Below are 9,841 nucleotides of genomic sequence, written 5' to 3' on the forward strand. Positions count from 1 at the left end.
ACATTTCTTACCGTTTTTCGGAAACGGTCTACAAAACGAAAAAAAAAAAGTAGTCCATTGTGGTATACTGTTATTCACTCTATAAGGAAGATTGTTCGACTGATGAACGATGTTTGAATATGAGTAACTTTATATACATTATAGAGGTATCTTAAAGGTACCTGACTTTATATACCAATACAGAGGTAGCTTAGAGATACCTGACTTCAGGTATCATTGGACTTCATTGAGTTGGTTTGGACTAGCTACTTTGTGCAAGTTTTATTGAAACAGTTATTCAAAATGGCATTACTGATTTCACCGAAGGGATTTGGAGGCCAGACTGAGCTGGCTTCCTTTTTTTTTTTTTTTTGGCAGACTTATCTCACTTCTTAACTAGGCGAACCTAGCCAGAATTTTCACCTGCCCCCGGGCTTCTGAATGCCAAAGGGGGACTAGGCTCTGCGGAATGCACGTATCTGCATGCTCGTGCTGTTTTAGTCCTGACCGAGGAATTGTCGGACAATCGCGCAGGTGCTAAGGATGACCGACTTTTGGATGCCGGCCAATTCCTTCTCGATGTTCAACACCTTTAGCGCTTCCAGAAGTGTCTTCGGGATAATTCCAGTTCCAGAGAGAACGACTGGAACAATTCTTGGGACCTCCCTTAGCCCCCACAGTTTCTTGAGCTCCACGGCCAATGGTCGGTACTTGCAGATTTTGCGACCGTGGGTCTCCTCCAGATTCTGGTTCAGTGGAATAGCGACATCGATGATGGTGACTTTGCGGTCGCTCTTGTCGTAAACCATTATATCTGGGCGGTTGTGGTGGATCGAGAGGTCGGTCAGAACAGTGCGATCCCAGTACAGCTTGAAACGGTCATTTTCCAGGACAGGTGCAGGCAGGTACCGGTAGTTTGGTACGTTGTCTTCCAGTAGAGCACATTGGAGCGCCAGTTGTCGATGAACAATACGGGCCACGTTGTTGTGGCGCTCGGTGTAGGCTGCGTTGGCCAAAACGGGACAGCCTCCCATAATGTGTTCTATGTTTTCACCTGGTTGATGGCACATCCGGCAAATGTCATCAACGTCTTGATGCCAGACGTACCGCCTGCAGTTTCTCGTCGGCATTATCCTGTCCTGGATTGATTATCTGGAGTATTTTTGATTCGAATGAAAGTTTGTATTCCGTTTGGGTTGGAGGAAATATGAGTTTTCCACAGCAATTGGGATTTTTTTGACTCAAGCGTAACTTTTGAAAAGGGCGTATCGATTTTAGTAGGAGAAATCTTTGATAATTTATATCTTTTTGGCAGACTTATCTCACTTCTTAACTAGGCGAACCTAGCCAGAATTTTCACCTGCCCCCGGGCTTCTGAATGCCAAAGGGGGACTAGGCTCTGCGGAATGCACGTATCTGCATGCTCGTGCTGTTTCAGTCCTGACCGAGAAATTGTCGGACAATCGCGCAGGTGCTAAGGATGACCGACTTTTGGATGCCGGCCAATTCCTTCTCCATATTCAACACCTTTAGCGCTTCCAGAAGTGTCTTCGGGACAATTCCAGTTCCAGAGAGAACGACTGGAACAATTCTTGGGACCTCCCTTAGCCCCCACAGTTCCTTGAGCTCCACGGCCAATGGTCGGTACTTGCAGATTTTGCGACCGTGGGTCTCCTCCAGATTCTGGTTCAGTGGAATAGCGACATCGATGATGGTGACTTTGCGGTCGCTCTTGTCGTAAACCATTATATCTGGCCGGTTGTGGTGGATCGAGAGGTCGGTCAGAACAGTGCGATCCCAGTACAGCTTGAAACGGTCATTTTCCAGGACAGGTGCAGGCAGGTACCGGTAGTTTGGTACGTTGTCTTCCAGTAGAGCACATTGGAGCGCCAGTTGTCGATGAACAATACGGGCCACGTTGTTGTGGCGCTCGGTGTAGGCTGCGTTGGCCAAAACGGGACAGCCTCCCATAATGTGTTCTATGTTTTCACCTGGTTGATGGCACATCCGGCAAATGTCATCAACGTCTTGATGCCAGACGTACCGCCTGCAGTTTCTCGTCGGCATTATCCTGTCCTGGATGGCTATCATGTCGGCTTCTACTACTGAAGAGAGTTCACCACGCGTTAGCCACAGATTAGATGCGGCCTTGTCGACGTGTGGCCGATCCAGTTGATGGGGGTGGGCACCATGCACTGCCTTCTGCTTCCAAGCTGCAATCTTCTCCTCCACTGTCTGCAGATTGCAGTTGAGTTGGTACTCCGCTTGCGCCAAGTGCAGAGCGCTGTATCCTCTGTCGGCGGCGCAGACAGCCCGGTATAGCGCGTTTTGGTTGGCGCGTTCTGCGAAGTACTCGCGCAGTTGTCGTACCTGGGCAACACACAGTGCAGAAATGTCGACGATTCCAAGTCCCCCTTCTTTGCGTGGTAGTGAAACTCTCTCCAGTGCCGATTGAGGATGGTGCATTCCGGCCTCTTTGAATGCTTTCCTCATCCTCCTCTCAAGGTCCTCTAGGTCAGTTTTGCTCCATTTGACTACACCAAAACTGAAGGTCAGCAGGGGAACCGCGAATGTGTTGATCGCGCGTACCTTGTTCCCCGCGTTGAGGAAAGTCCTCAGGACACAGTTCACTCGACTCAAGAACTTGTCTCGCAGCTCCGTCTTGATGTCGGAGTGGCGAATCCCGGTGAGCTGTCGGAATCCAAGATATTTATAGGATTCGCCACGAACCATGTCTCTTATAAACTCGCCGTCATAGACCTCGTAGCCTCCGGATTCGGTAAGTTGTCCTTTCAGCAGGTGGACACAGCGACACTTGTCGAGGCCGAACTCCATACAGATGTCCCTGCTTATGTCTTCGACAACCCGGATAGCTACACCTAGACGCTGACGTGAATCAGCGTAGACCTTGAGATCGTCCATGTAAAAGGTATGGGTCACTTCTTCGTGGGCGCCGTCGCCATACCTTATTTTATAGCCATGACCGTTTCTATTGAGCGTCCTACTGAGGGGGTTCAGTGCCAGACAAAACCAAAGCGGGCTGAAAGAGTCGCCTTGGAATATCCCCCTCTTTATCTGCAGCGTTCTAGACTGCAACACATTTTCCCCATCACTAAGGTGCAGAGACGTGCTCCACTGCCTCATCGCATGCTGCAGGAACCTAACGACGACGGGATCAATTTTGTAGAGCTCCAATACCCGGACGAGAAACGAGTGAGGTATGGAGTCATAAGCCTTCCTGTAATCGATATAGGCCATGCTTAGGTTCCGCTGATTATAAACCGCCTGGCCGACTATGGTTGCGTCGATGATGGCCTGGTCTTTGCAGCCATGCGTATTTTTTCTGCATCCTTTCTGCTCTTCTGCGATGATATGGTGTTGTTCGCAGTGGGCAGAAACTTTGGCGGTTATGATGCTGCTTAATATCTTGTACAGACTCGATAGGCACGTTATCGGCCTGTACTTTGATGGGTTCAATGTGTTGCTGTCTTTCGGGAGGAGGAATGTGACGCCACGGGTGGCGAATTCAGGGAGGTTGTGTGGGTCACGTAGCACCTTGTTGAAGCACTCAGCTATCTTTTGATGTGCGACGGTCAGCTTCTTGTGCCAGAAGTTCTGAACACCATCGGGGCCCGGTGCTGCCCAGTTCCTCAGGTACCGCGAGGCTTCGCGGACATCGTTCTCTTCGACGATGATAGCTGGCATCTCTCCAATTTCACCACAACTCTCCTCCTCCCGTCTTAACCACATTTGCCCGTCGCGATGTTGTACTGGGGTCTCCCAAATACCAGCCCAGAAGTTCGTCACATCGCTAATATCTGGCAAACCTTCGCGGTAGTCGGGCTTCTCGTCGCTAATGTGGTCGTAGAACGCTTTTTCGTTATCTCTGAACATCCGATTTTGTTCCTGGCGCTTTGCAGAGTCAGAGTAACGTTTCAGCCGTTTAGTTAGGACGCTCAATTGCTGTACCAGTGTGTCGAGTTTTTCCGTCAGCTGGTGAGCTCCCAGCTGGCGAAGTTCAGTAGGCCGCACGATCACAGCAACTTGGCGACATAATTTCGCCGATCTGCTGCCTCTTTTGTACGCCATCAGTCTTCCAATTGCGGCGCGCTTGTTTAGGATCCGTTGCTCCAATCTCCTTCGCCATGGAGGCTCACGCCTTTCACGGAGATGTTGGAGCAGTCCGCCTCTTGGCCTAATACGGTATCCTAAACTTTTGGCGGTCGCCACAGCAGCACAGTAAACTTTCAGTTGCAGCTCCTCCATGTTCTCAGCATCAACCAAGTGCAGCGGAAGAACGTGCTCGTTCATGAGCTTTACTGCACTTGTCAGCCTGCGGGAATGCTGCAACTTCGGGATCCTGGGGCGCGACAATGGGTCTGTGTCGCGGAACTGTGAGATCGCCTCGTCGTAGTGGAAGACCAGATCGCGTAGTAGTTGTTGATCTGGCTGTGGGTCTTCCGGCTCAGGGGGTTGTAGTACTGTGGCCTCCACTGGTGCTGATTCGCGTGCCCCACTCGCGAATGAATTGCTCAGCCGTACTGAACTTCGTCTCGACACATCGCTTGCTCTGTTGTTCCTGGAGCTTATTTCTCTCTGCACCTGCTGCTTGATCTCGTCGATTTGCGTTTGGGAGAGCATGTTGTTGCGTACTATCGCTCTACGTCTCGCGTTCATCGCGTTCTGATCAAGCCTCCCGACGAACTCTGGATACGCTTCCTCGAACATTGTTAGTATTCGAGGGCGACCGCTCATGTCCGTCTCCAAAGCAGTGCAGATGTAATAGGCGCGGATCACGAATTCATTCATTTCGTGTGTCCACATGATCCGGCGCCTAGTGGTACCCACAAGTGTGGACGACTGTCGTCTGGCAGTCGCAACACGTCTCGTAGGCTCAGCGTTTCTTAGGTGATGTCGATGGCTGCTGTTTCCGTGTGGCGGTAGCTCTTCGGGTTGAACCCGGCTGGTGGCCCGCTCTTGCACATCGCCCTCCAGCCGCTGGCCGCTCGCTCTTACGCCCGTTCCAGGACCAGCTCCAGTTCGGGGACCCTCCTCGGGTGATCGCATTCTAATTATTCTTCGTGATCGTAGCTCCATTTTATTGGGTGTATCTCCTTTGCCCGGGAGACAGCGGGTTGGCAAGGCCTCCATGACCCGGGAGGCCTTCCCCGGGAGAGATATAGCGCTCTGACTCGCTCGCACCCCCTCACTTAGCCACTTTCGACACCCGTTCTCGGAGCCAAGACCAGGTGTGTGTTTCCAGTTCACGCCCGATCTAAAAATGTCGTCATATGATCTTCGTGGAGGCGTGAGATAGGAACATTTGAGACCAACAGGCAGGCTCCTACCCTATGTTGATCCCCATTTGAGAACCATTTCTTTTTTTGGCAGACTTATCTCACTTCTTAACTAGGCGAACCTAGCCAGAATTTTCACCTGCCCCCGGGCTTCTGAATGCCAAAGGGGGACTAGGCTCTGCGGAATGCACGTATCTGCATGCTCGTGCTGTTTTAGTCCTGACCGAGGAATTGTCGGACAATCGCGCAGGTGCTAAGGATGACCGACTTTTGGATGCCGGCCAATTCCTTCTCGATGTTCAACACCTTTAGCGCTTCCAGAAGTGTCTTCGGGATAATTCCAGTTCCAGAGAGAACGACTGGAACAATTCTTGGGACCTCCCTTAGCCCCCACAGTTCCTTGAGCTCCACGGCCAATGGTCGGTACTTGCAGATTTTGCGACCGTGGGTCTCCTCCAGATTCTGGTTCAGTGGAATAGCGACATCGATGATGATGACTTTGCGGTCGCTCTTGTCGTAAACCATTATATCTGGGCGGTTGTGGTGGATCGAGAGGTCGGTCAGAACAGTGCGATCCCAGTACAGCTTGAAACGGTCATTTTCCAGGACAGGTGCAGGCAGGTACCGGTAGTTTGGTACGTTGTCTTCCAGTAGAGCACATTGGAGCGCCAGTTGTCGATGAACAATACGGGCCACGTTGTTGTGGCGCTCGGTGTAGGCTGCGTTGGCCAAAACGGGACAGCCTCCCATAATGTGCTCTATGTTTTCACCTGGTTGATGGCACATCCGGCAAATGTCATCAACGTCTTGATGCCAGACGTACCGCCTGCAGTTTCTCGTCGGCATTATCCTGTCCTGGATGGCTATCATGTCGGCTTCTACTACTGAAGAGAGTTCACCACGCGTTAGCCACAGATTAGATGCGGCCTTGTCGACGTGTGGCCGGTCCAGTTGATGGGGGTGGGCACCATGCACTGCCTTCTGCTTCCAAGCTGCAATCTTCTCCTCCACTGTCTGCAGATTGCAGTTGAGTTGGTACTCCGCTTGCGCCAAGTGCAGAGCGCTGTATCCTCTGTCGGCGGCGCAGACAGCCCGGTATAGCGCGTTTTGGTTGGCGCGTTCTGCGAAGTACTCGCGCAGTTGTCGTACCTGGGCAACACACAGTGCAGAAATGTCGACGATTCCAAGTCCCCCTTCTTTGCGTGGTAGTGAAACTCTCTCCAGTGCCGATTGAGGATGGTGCATTCCGGCCTCTTTGAATGCTTTCCTCATCCTCCTCTCAAGGTCCTCTAGGTTAGTTTTGCTCCATTTGACTACACCAAAACTGAAGGTCAGCAGGGGAACCGCGAATGTGTTGATCGCGCGTACCTTGTTCCCCGCGTTGAGGAAAGTCCTCAGGACACAGTTCACTCGACTCAAGAACTTGTCTCGCAGCTCCGTCTTGATGTCGGAGTGGCGAATCCCGGTGAGCTGTCGGAATCCAAGATATTTATAGGATTCGCCACGAACCATGTCTCTTATAAACTCGCCGTCATAGACCTCGTAGCCTCCGGATTCGGTAAGTTGTCCTTTCAGCAGGTGGACACAGCGACACTTGTCGAGGCCGAACTCCATACAGATGTCCCTGCTTATGTCTTCGACAACCCGGATAGCTACACCTAGACGCTGACGTGAATCAGCGTAGACCTTGAGATCGTCCATGTAAAAGGTATGGGTCACTTCTTCGTGGGCGCCGTCGCCATACCTTATTTTATAGCCATGACCGTTTCTATTGAGCGTCCTACTGAGGGGGTTCAGTGCCAGACAAAACCAAAGCGGGCTGAAAGAGTCGCCTTGGAATATCCCCCTCTTTATCTGCAGCGTTCTAGACTGCAACACATTTTCCCCATCACTGAGGTGCAGAGACGTACTCCACTGCCTCATCGCATGCTGCAGGAACCTAACGACGACGGGATCAATTTTGTAGAGCTCCAATACCCGGACGAGAAACGAGTGAGGTATGGAGTCATAAGCCTTCCTGTAATCGATGTAGGCCATACTTAGGTTCCGCTGGTTATATACCGCCTGGCCGACTATGGCTGCGTCGATGATGGCCTGGTCTTTGCAGCCATGCGTATTTTTCCTGCATCCTTTCTGCTCTTCTGCGATGATGTGATGCTGTTCGCAGTGAGCAGAAACTTTGGCGGTAATTATGCTGCTCAGTATTTTGTACAGACTCGATAGGCACGTTATCGGTCTGTACTTTGATGGGTTCAATGTGTTGCTGTCTTTCGGGAGGAGGAAGGTGACGCCACGGGTGGCGAATTCAGGAAGGTTGTGTGGGTCACGTAGCACCTTGTTGAAGCACTCAGCTATCTTTGGATGTGCGACGGTCAGCTTCTTGTGCCAAAAGTTCTGGACACCATCGGGGCCCGGTGCTGCCCAGTTCCTCAGGTACCGCGAGGCTTCGCGGACATCGTTCTCTCCGACGATGATAGCTGGCATCTCTCCAATTTCACCACAACTCTCCTCCTCCCGTCTTAACCACATTTGCCCGTCGCGATGTTCTACTGGGGTCTCCCAAATACCAGCCCAGAAGTTCGTCACATCGCTAATATCTGGCAAACCTTCGCGGTAGTCGGGCTTCTCGTCGCTAATGTGGTCGTAGAACGCTTTCTCGTTATCTCTGAACATCCGATTTTGTTCCTGGCGCTTTGCAGAGTCAGAGTAACGTTTCAGCCGTTTTGTAAGGACGCTCAATTGCTGTACCAGTGTGTCGAGTTTTTCCGTCAGCTGGTGAGCTCCCAGCTGGCGAAGTTCAGTAGGCCGCACGATCACAGCAACTTGGCGACATAATTTCGCCGATCTGCTGCCTCTTTTGTACGCCATCAGTCTTCCAATTGCGGCGCGCTTGTTTAGGATCCGTTGCTCCAATCTCCTTCGCCATGGAGGCTCACGCCTTTCACGGAGATGTTGGAGCAGTCCGCCTCTTGGCCTAATACGGTATCCTAAACTTTTGGCGGTCGCCACAGCAGCACAGTAAACTTTCAGTTGCAGCTCCTCCATGTTCTCAGCATCAACCAAGTGCAGCGGAAGAACGTGCTCGTTCATGAGCTTTACTGCACTTGTCAGCCTGCGGGAATGCTGCAACTTCGGGATCCTGGGGCGCGACAAAGGGTCCGTGTCGCGGAACTGTGAGATCGCCTCGTCGTAATGGAAGACCAGATCGCGTAGTAGTTGTTGATCTGGCTGTGGATCTTCCGGCTCAGGGGGTTGTTGTACTGTGGCCTCCACTGGTGCTGATTCGCGTGCCCCACTCGCGAATGAATTGCTCAGCCATACTGAACTTCGTCTCGACACATCGCTTGCTCTGCTTGTTCTGGAGCTTAGTTCTCTCTGCACCTGCTGCTTGATCTCGTCGACTTGCGTTTGGGAGAGCATATTGTTCATACAATCGCTCTACGCCTCGCGTTCATCGCGTTTTGGTCAAGCCTCCCGACGAACTCTGGATACGCTTCCTCGAACATTGCGAGTATTCGAGGGCGACCGCTCATGTCCGTCTCCAAAGCAGTGCAGATGTAATAGGCGCGGATCACGAATTCATTCATTTCATGTGTCCACATGATCCGTCGCCTAGTAGTACCCACAAGTGTGGACGACTGTCGTCTGACAGTCGCAACACGCCTCGTAGGCGCAGCGTTTCGTTGGTGATGTCGATGGCTGCTGTTTCCGTGTGGCGGTAGCTCTTCGGGTTGAACCCGGCTGGTGGCCCGCTCTTGCACATCGCCCTCCAGCCGCTGGCCGCTCGCTCTTACGCCCGTTCCAGGACCAGCTCCAGTTCGGGGACCCTCCTCGGGCGATCGCATTCTGAGTATTCTTCGTGAACGTAGCTCCATTTTCTGGGTGTATCTCCTTTGCCCGGGAGACAGCGGGTTGGCAAGGCCTCCATGACCCGGGAGGCCTTCCCCGGGAGAGATATAGCGCTCTGACTCGCTCGCACCCCCTCACTTAGCCACTTTCGACACCCGTTCTCGGAGCCAAGACCAGGTGTGTGTTTCCAGTTCACGCCCGATCTAAAAATGTCGTCATATGATCTTCGTGGAGGCGTGAGATAGGAACATTTGAGACCAACAGGTAGGCTCCTACCCTAGTGTTGATCCCCATTTGAGAACCGATGATTTTTTTTTTTTTTTTTTTTTTTTTTTTTTTTTTTTTTTTAAGAGGTGAGGAACGCTCTACCAGCCTTACCTGGGAAGGGTTAACCCAGACGTCGAGTGGGGATCGCACCCACAAAAACCAAGCCCTCTACTCGTTGCCTTATTCCCCCTGGGACCACATCTAGGCGACTACTTCAGGGGGCGGCTGTGCTCATGCACTTCTCGAGTTTTCAACGCTAACTAGCGTTGTCCTTCCCTTTTTCTCAATATTTTTTTCTTTCCATTCGTTATTAATTCCACTGCGCTGATGTCCTCTTCGCAGGCATTTTGAATTTACCCGTCGAGACGTGAACCGATTAGGAATTGCCCTCCTACTTGACGCGCAACCCGTCACAGCCACCCTCGCGGGGTTTCTCACCTGTCGAGACG

Source organism: Toxorhynchites rutilus, chromosome 3 (genome assembly GCF_029784135.1).
Source record: "Toxorhynchites rutilus septentrionalis strain SRP chromosome 3, ASM2978413v1, whole genome shotgun sequence".
Lineage (NCBI taxonomy): Eukaryota > Metazoa > Arthropoda > Insecta > Diptera > Culicidae > Toxorhynchites > Toxorhynchites rutilus.